Raw genomic sequence first — 8,324 nt, forward strand, 5'->3', positions numbered from 1 at the left:
AATAACTTCGGGAAATTTTCTCACCTGTCCTATGCAGAAAGTCAGACTAGATGATCACAATAGTCACTAACGGCTTTAAAAAACCATTAATCTATTGTTATCCGCTACGTGAGCTAGTCACTAGAACAGGATGCCACATATTTTGCCTGGGAGTTACGCAATTATTTGCTAAATAGCATAGGATGTTGATATCATTAATTCTGGGTATCTATTCCAGGATCTGGAAGGAAGATGTTATCTAGTGGTTATAGACAGGATAGCTAAATCCATAGATTTGGCACGTTCATTCTGAGAGGCAGTGAGTCTCAGTGAGTAAGATTTGGATCTATTGTATTTGGAACCTGCTTACTATCCTGCTTATCACAGACAACGTGAACTCTCTGTTAACCTGCTTGTGTAATGAGGAAAAATGATTTTATCTGCCAGTGCTTCTAGAACAGTGGTTCCCAAACTTTAACAATCTGTGAACCCCTTTCACCAAAATGTCAAGTCTCAAGAACCCCCTCCTAAAAAAAGAATATTTCCAGGGATTTTCTCCTTTACCTGAGCATAAATTATAAAAGCAGTGATCTTGAAAATATAAAATTTGTTTTTATGACATGCTTATTACACACTATTTATTATTATTTATCATTACAGTATTTTTATTATATTCTGAAAACGGCAACACTCTTTCAAGATCTCACTTTCATAGCTTGTATCACTTTGAATAAGCTTGTTATAAAAGACAAGGCTCTTATGTTTCATCAAGAAGTATCAGATGTGAAACAGCATGAAGGTATCTAAGAAGCCAACTCAAAGAGTTCCTCTTATACAAGCATTCAGGTCTTGAGCAGATCAGGCAAACAACACACGTTACAACAAAGCTTAAACTTGTTCTTCATAATAATGTTAAAAACAATACTAGCTGCCTATTTCATTTTAACAACAGCAAAAAATATCTACCTCCCTTTCCATTTCTTATAAGGAGTCTTGAAGTTTAAATCTCCTCAGTGTGATAGATTGGCTTGCTTTGATCAGCTTAGCTCTGGGAAGTCCAGGGGCTCTGGGCTGTTGGTCCGTGCTGCCCGGGGTCCCTAGGGACAGCTCTGTCTGCCATTAGGGAATTTTTTCCCCCGAGAACCCCCTGTAACATTTCGTGAACCCCAGTTTGGGAACCACTGTTTTAGAACAAGGTATGAGCGCCTGCTCAATAAAGGACTCCAGTTTCCAGAAATATGAACAGAAATCAGGTGAGAGACCAGAATTCATGGTCCCCTGGCTCCCAGGTCAGTGGACCTTCCCTAAACTACAGGATATTTGTGGGGAAGTCAGCCTCTTCCTTCCCCTCCCTGCCTCTTACCCTGATGGGGGAGGGAAGGACACTAAAGAACTATGAATGCAGAGACTGGGACCAATCTGGAAGTGAAGACTAAGGAACAGGAGATATAATCCATCAAACAAGAGGAATTCAAAAACAAAAGAAATCCTCCTCGCCTTGAATTGCAAAGAGTGATTTAAAAGGAATTTTGTTTTAAAATCTTTTCAGAGATATATTAAATGTTTGGCTAAATTAAAGTTACTTGTTCTAATCTTATGTCAATACTTTCTAGAAGTCCCACAATGTGAGTGTGAATTAAAAATGCAAAGCAGAAATCCTTAAAATCAAGCTTGCTTGTTCAATTTTACCAAGAATAATATGAGCTAGGTGAAATTTTTTTTTCTAAATAGAAGCGTTAGAACATACTATGAATAAGTTAACTGCTACTTCTGTATTATTCAAACTGCCATGATGTCTACAAAAGCAAATCTGCATCTGAAACATATGTATACTTCATTTTAAGAATGCCAACATTATTTGTTTGATTTGGGAGAAACATTAACTGACAGATCTTTTATGGTAAGACTATAAAAAGAGTAAGTATTTATAATAATTCTGAAATTTAAGAGCAGTACTACTGAATTGTTTTAAAAGAGCTGAACTTATCTGATTAGAATACTCACCTAGAAAAGACCTGTTGCTTATATAGTTGAAAACATTCCAAATGTTTAACCTATGACTACAGGAAGGGGAAAAAAGTCATCAGTGCTATAACAAAGGTATTTTAAAGTTCTGAAAAACAGTTACCTAAAGGAATAACTTTTAGTCCCCAAATAATACAGCCAACACCTTCAGGAACTCCCAACTTTTAAATGTGAAAGCTCTGTAAATATTGAGGCTTAGTAACTGTTCAGTGCAATCCTTGTTAAAAGACATACCATGTATATACCTTTATTTTTTTATTTGTATGTCTTTAAATATCAGAAGTCTTACACTAATTACTTTATCCTTTAACAAACAGAAGTGGTTTTGTCCACACTGCCTCTCAGTTGGTGAGCCAACCACTTCAGAAGAGCTTTGGAAGAGTTAACTAAAAGCTTAATTACTATAGAATACCTATCTTCCACCCTTGATCTCTGTGCAACCCTCTCATTGTTACTAGTTAAAATTCTGCTGTGTACTAAACAGGAGTGCAGGGTCTTAAACTTATACCCTGATCTATACTTTTAAAATGGAATTTGGCTCTTTTCCCCACAATGAGTTTGACACCCCTTTAATCTAATCTGTTCTAACATACTCTGGATTCTAAATACCTGTTTAAATCGTCCAGTGTTTCAGTCCATGTAAATAGAATTTGTACAGCAGCAGTTAACTCTTCTTAAAGCAATTCTTCTTTCCCCTTCCTGCAGCAACTCCCTATTTCAGTCCCCCATATACTTCGCTCCCACTGTCTCATAGATCTCATCTGCTAAAGCGATCACCAATTAAAGATTACATTTGAAGTGTCACTGTTTGGGCTTCTACAAATTGATGACAGACAGATATGGCAGCTAGACAGACTCACTGACTTGACAGTAAAGGTGCATTTGTTTGAAGTGTAGGAGATAGGCACTTCTGAAAATTTTATACCAACTTCCATGTTCAAAAGTGACAGACATTCAGGAGCTTTAGTCACTTAGTCACTTCTGAAAATTTTACTGAGTCCAGAATTTTGGAGACAGGAGTTTTCAGTGAACCAAGCCCTTGTTAAGTGGCCAAGGTAGAAGATCTTTCCACATCATCCTAGAGAGAGATCTAGTAAGTGGTTTCCTACTTGTAGGAGAATGTTCTGTATTTCTGCAGAGCAGCTTCTCTCAGTATTATGCTCAGCCAGTCAACTTCCATTTGTCAGATACAGAGACCTGGGGTGATGGATCCTCCCCTGATTTTGAGACAGAACATCTGGGATGTTCAGGAGTGAGACAGGTCATACAGCGAGCTAGATGTAGCAGATCCATGACCCAGAACTCTCTCACCAAAGAAGAAGCTGTGAAAGTCACTGTGGCTGTAATTTGTCTCATCTTTCTGATAACGGAGGATGAGAGGAGCCAGTGGGGAAGTCACACAAGACCTGACCAAGAAAGGCATCTGGGAGAGAACCTAGATTTCTTCCCCCTTCCTCTGGGGCAGAATAGGCAGCACTTGTTTTACCACCAACCAGAATAAGACTACCTCACCTACAGAAAAGGATTTTCAGAGAATCCTCCATGGACCACACATGATGAGCTGTGTACTGCCTGATGCAGTAATCTGCTGGGCTATTGCTCACTCTGATGTCTGTGAAGGGCTGTCATGTTTAGCATCAAATAACACCATCAGCTTCAAAATTTGATTGCTTCCTGACACAAAGGGGAGGGAAGATCAAGATCTATGTATTGTATCTGAATACTGACACTTCAGTAAAGGAAAGAAATTTGTAGGCAAGACTGTCCTGTGCTTTAATATATTTATGTGAAGAGCTGACTCGAGACCCCAGACCTTGAGTGTGCAAAATGATCAAAGTGTAATCTCCATCCTTATGTGGTAACATTGGTTACCTGTATCGCTGAAGAAAAAAGGCAAGTGAAAGGGCACCCCTTTGCAGGTTTATCCACCACCTCATAGAGGAAAGGATGCTGCCAAGAACAAAGAGATCCTTGTCCATATGGGACTGAGGACTGGAATACTGACTTCAGCGAATGTTGGAAAGGGTGCAGATGAAGCCTAGCAGGAGTCCAAGGACACCCTCATCAATCAGCACAGCTACCCTGCCTAGCTACTTTAACTGCAAGTTTTCAAGTAGTTTGTATCCTCTTCCTTCCACCGACTGCTCGATAACTGGTGTTCAGTAAAACTGTGTAGTCTTGGAATGCCCTATAACAGGGGTAGGCAACCTATGGCACGCGTGCCAAAGGCGGCACGCGAGCTGATTTTCAGTGGCACTCTCACTCCCCAGGTCCTGGCCACCGGTCCAGGGGGGCTCTGCATTTTAATTTAATTTTAAATGAAGCTTCTTAAACATTTTAAAAACCTTATTTACTTTATATAACTAAACTATTGTTGTATGTATTATAGACTTATAGAAAGAGACCTTCTAAAAAAGTTAAAATGTATTACTGGCATGCAAAACCTTAAAATAGAGTGAATAAATGAAGACTCGGCACACCACTTCTGAAAGGTTGCCGACCCCCGGTCTACATTCATCCACAAACTGGTTTTTAAAGAAAACCAATTGCTTATAATCCAGAACAATACACTATCAGCCTGCTTAAGATAAAGACAGTCAAAAGGTCCTTCAGAAAACAAGGCATGATGAACAACAGAATTTAAAAGAGGGTAGAGCAGAGGGAATGTAAACTGAACTCCCACAAATTAGATTTTGGATTAAATTGACCAATACACCCATCTCCAGAAGAGAACCAACACTTTTTTTTTTTTTAAATGAAGATTCTTTTAACAGCAGACAACCCCAAATCAGGAGGACTTTGCTCTATGCTTCCAAACAGCTATGTACAACACACACAAAAAGATGCAACAACTTGACCACTTTTGCACCAGAACACAGTTATTTAAAGTACAGATTTAGAACAGATCTTTTGTCCACAAGCAACATTTCACTAAAAGAATCCCAGATCACCCAAAACATTTCTCAAAAACTTTCTAGTTGTGAACTTTTGTACAATTATCCAGAAACTAAGAGACTAATAAAAATATGTTGAGGTAATACCTCTGGCATGACAGAGACATGTTCTGCAAAACTTCACATACCACCCCAAACCATCTAGAACATGGATTTTTAAAAGATCCTGTTTGAATCTACCCAGTATCCCTTTATTTTGGATCAGTGTTGTGATTTCTATACACAAATTCAAATTATTTTTCAGGATCTGCATAACATTTAATGCTGCACATATTAATTTGGGGACATAGAGCTACTTTTCCATGGTCAAGCTGGTTCGCAAAACTCCCCATAGTGAAATGAAATTAGATTAGATTAGATTGATAGATGGTAATGCTGTATGGGAAAGCTAATACACTTCAATTCTGACCTAACTACCTGTGTTTCTAGTCTTTCTTGAACAGATTCAATTCTGCCAGATGTCCCAGTGTGTCTGTAATCCAACCTTTTTTGGGTGGGGATATAAGCAATGATTTGAACCCAGGCTCTCTAGCATTGAGAACTCAGTACAGACCCACTTTACCTATTAGTCTGAAGTAGGAGGTGGAGCAATACTCAATTCCAGGAACTGTAAGTAATACTGTACAACAAATATGTCTGAGCTTTCTCCCCTTTAAACATAACTAAATGCATTTTTCTGTGGACTTATTGTAAAGCCCATTTTCTTTATTTTTACCAACCCTATGCAAAGCTGAAGTGGTAGCCAGCTAGCGAACCAACTATTAGCAGGTTAGTGATTAAAGTAAATGCCAGTTTTTGTAAACATCTTTCAAAAAGTCATATTCCTTATTTTTGTGATAAACAAGTTTCCTATTAATTTTTTTTGCCTTCTTCTCCTTAAGAAGGGGTAGACATTTTATAACCTTTCCAGAACAACTTCCTGTTTCACCAAAGCCACACACTCACTTTGATGTCTCACCTCAAAGTGGAAAGAGCAAAAGGTTTCTTGTAAAGGTAACAATGCTAACAAAAGTACAGTAGAGAGACAGCCTACAGGCACCCCCACTGAAAGATGCCCACAACTATCCCATATCCACTAAAATCTCCGAAAACCAGTCAGTCTAAAAGAGGCTGTTTGTTGTATTTGCTATTATTGAGAAGTGGGTCTATTCAAATCAGAATGAATTAGAGCTAAGGCGTGTCAGGATCCTCTGACACACACCTACTAGTGAAACAATGTGATAATGTGAACCACAGAGAAGGAGAATTTGATTGCCACAAATGCTGCAGTCAGCTCACCAAGTAAGAAGTGGTGTGCACCTTGTATCCAGCGGGCCTATGAGGGTACAAACATCAACATCACAACCTAATAGTGCCATTGCTTTTATTTCTGCCCCCTCCCAAAGGCATACAAGCTTGACGTTAATTTGTTGTCACTGTCGCAGCAGAACACTCGTTGCACGCACCGAGGGAGCCATCACTCATGTCCGCAAAGCGCCCCGAGACGCTGGCACGTTAAAGGCGAGTCTGTATCCCGCTCACTCCTGTTTCCCATCCTCCGCTCCGAGGCCCCTGGAGCCAAAGCCCCGCGCCGGGACTCACATTCAACAGCGCAGAGCACAAAGGGGCGGAAGCCGCCGGGCTGTCTGCGAGAAGAAAACACGGCTCCGCGACCACGGGCACTCCACGCCCACCCGAGCGCGCCGCCTTGACCCGCGGCGGCCACAGGTGCTAGTGGAGGGCGGCTGCACCACGAGCGGCGCTGGGCGTCTCCGCGGGCTAAGCCGGGGGGGCCCCGGAGACCCTTCCGGGCCCGCTCGCCTCGCGCCGCGCGGGCCCCGCCAGCGCCTGAGCTGCAGGGCGCAAATACTCACCTACCCCACATGGGCCGCTCCGAGCCGCGCAGCTCAGAGGCGCAGGGGCCAGGCTCCGTCCCCACGGCCCCGGGCGACAACGGAGCCCTGCAAGGGCGGGCGCAGACACGGGCACGCTGGGGCCCGCGCCCCGGGCAGGGGCAGGAGCCGCCCAGGCCTCGGGGCCTCCTCAGCCCAGTCCCTGCCCCTCCCCCCTTTGTGCGGCTGGGAGGACACGTTCCGTGGCGGGCCCGGCCTCCCCCCGAGACAGGGCCCAGCCGCGCGGGGAGGGGGCCGCTGAGGGGCGGGGCGGGGCCGGCCCGGACGCTGCCGGTTTCTTACCGAGGAATCTGTACGGGAAAAGGGTTAGAAAGGAGCTAATCGCCGCCCGGGCCCCGCTCCCCGCGCAAGCCCAGCGCCACCGACCGAGCAGCGCCACAAAATGGCCGCCGCGGCTGACGCGCCGCCGCGAGGATGAAGGGGGCTGGCGCGGGATCTCAGGGAAGGGGGCGTGGCCACTAGGCAGAGGGGAGGGGGCGGGGTAGAGAGAGTGGTTCCGAAGAAGGGGCGGGGACTTGGGGAGGCGCAGGTGAAGGGGCGGGGCCTGTGTTGCGGGCAGGAAGGGGCGGGGCGGAACACTCACACAGGTCTCCTTTTCCCTCCCTTTTGGGCACGTGTTAGGTACGGTCCCTCCCTTCTGTGGGGTTCCTGCTACTCCCAGAGGTACTTCTGCATCCAGAAAGGCAGCTGGCATAGTCCCACCCAGTACCAGCATCAGTAGCCCAAAACACTCCCACTCCCTGCTGCCACAAGCCTGACAGTCCTGTTTCCCTTGCTTGTCACCCCAAAGAGATTGGCCTAAGAGCCACCTTGTACCCCAAACACATGGGCCCAACACATCAGCACCCCACATTCCCTGAAGACAGACCCTACAGCCCCTGGGACTTCTAAGTGCATGAGACACAGGCCCCAGCGTCCCCACCTGCACCATAAAGGCACTGACCCAAAAGACTCCTTCCACCCACCATCCTTTGGGTTTTTCCTGTTGTCGATAAATTCCCACTCATACTCTTATTATTTCACAATCTAGGTGTTAGGGCACAGCAAATGGACAAAAAAGACAAAGTGAGAGTAGGTTGGACGAAGACAGCTAAAAAAATGAACAAGAAATGTTGCTGAGGCTGTAATTAGCAGAGCAAAGGGGTCAAAGGCTCAATAAGTTAGTTGATCTGTCAGATAGGGTCGCCCTACATGGCGAAAGGCCTTAAAGGTAAAGACGAGGTGCTTAAGTTTGAAGTAGTGGAGGAGGGGAACCCAGTGGAACACATTAAAAGGGGGATGACATGGTCGGTGCATGGAGCAAGGAACATAATCCCATCAGCAGTGATTTGAATAGTCTTCAACCAGGAAGAAATTACAATAATCAGGACATTAGATAATGAGGCCTGAATAAGAGCCTCGGTTGGCTGCACAGACAGAAAAGGCAGAATTTTAGAAATACTATGTGGAAAGAAACAACAAGAATTGGACAGGG

The 8,324-nt window shown here is 44.1% G+C and overlaps 1 protein-coding gene across 4 annotated transcripts in view; it reads right to left on the reverse strand.

The window, feature by feature from the left end:
- Window positions 1-7,231, reverse strand: part of PHF20 (PHD finger protein 20) — a 153,219-nt gene extending 145,988 nt beyond the window's left edge. For all 4 annotated transcript variants that reach the window (XM_026656850.1, XM_026656848.1, XM_026656849.1 and 1 more), the window contains exon 1: window positions 7,133-7,231. The gene's annotated coding sequence lies outside the window, so the exon portion shown is untranslated. The remainder of the gene's footprint in view (window positions 1-7,132) is intronic.
- Between the last annotated feature and the right edge of the window lie 1,093 nt (window positions 7,232-8,324).

The sequence above is a fragment of the Terrapene carolina genome, unplaced genomic scaffold (assembly GCF_002925995.2).
Source record: "Terrapene carolina triunguis isolate 2854851 unplaced genomic scaffold, T_m_triunguis-2.0 Scaffold233, whole genome shotgun sequence".
NCBI lineage: Eukaryota > Metazoa > Chordata > Testudines > Emydidae > Terrapene > Terrapene triunguis.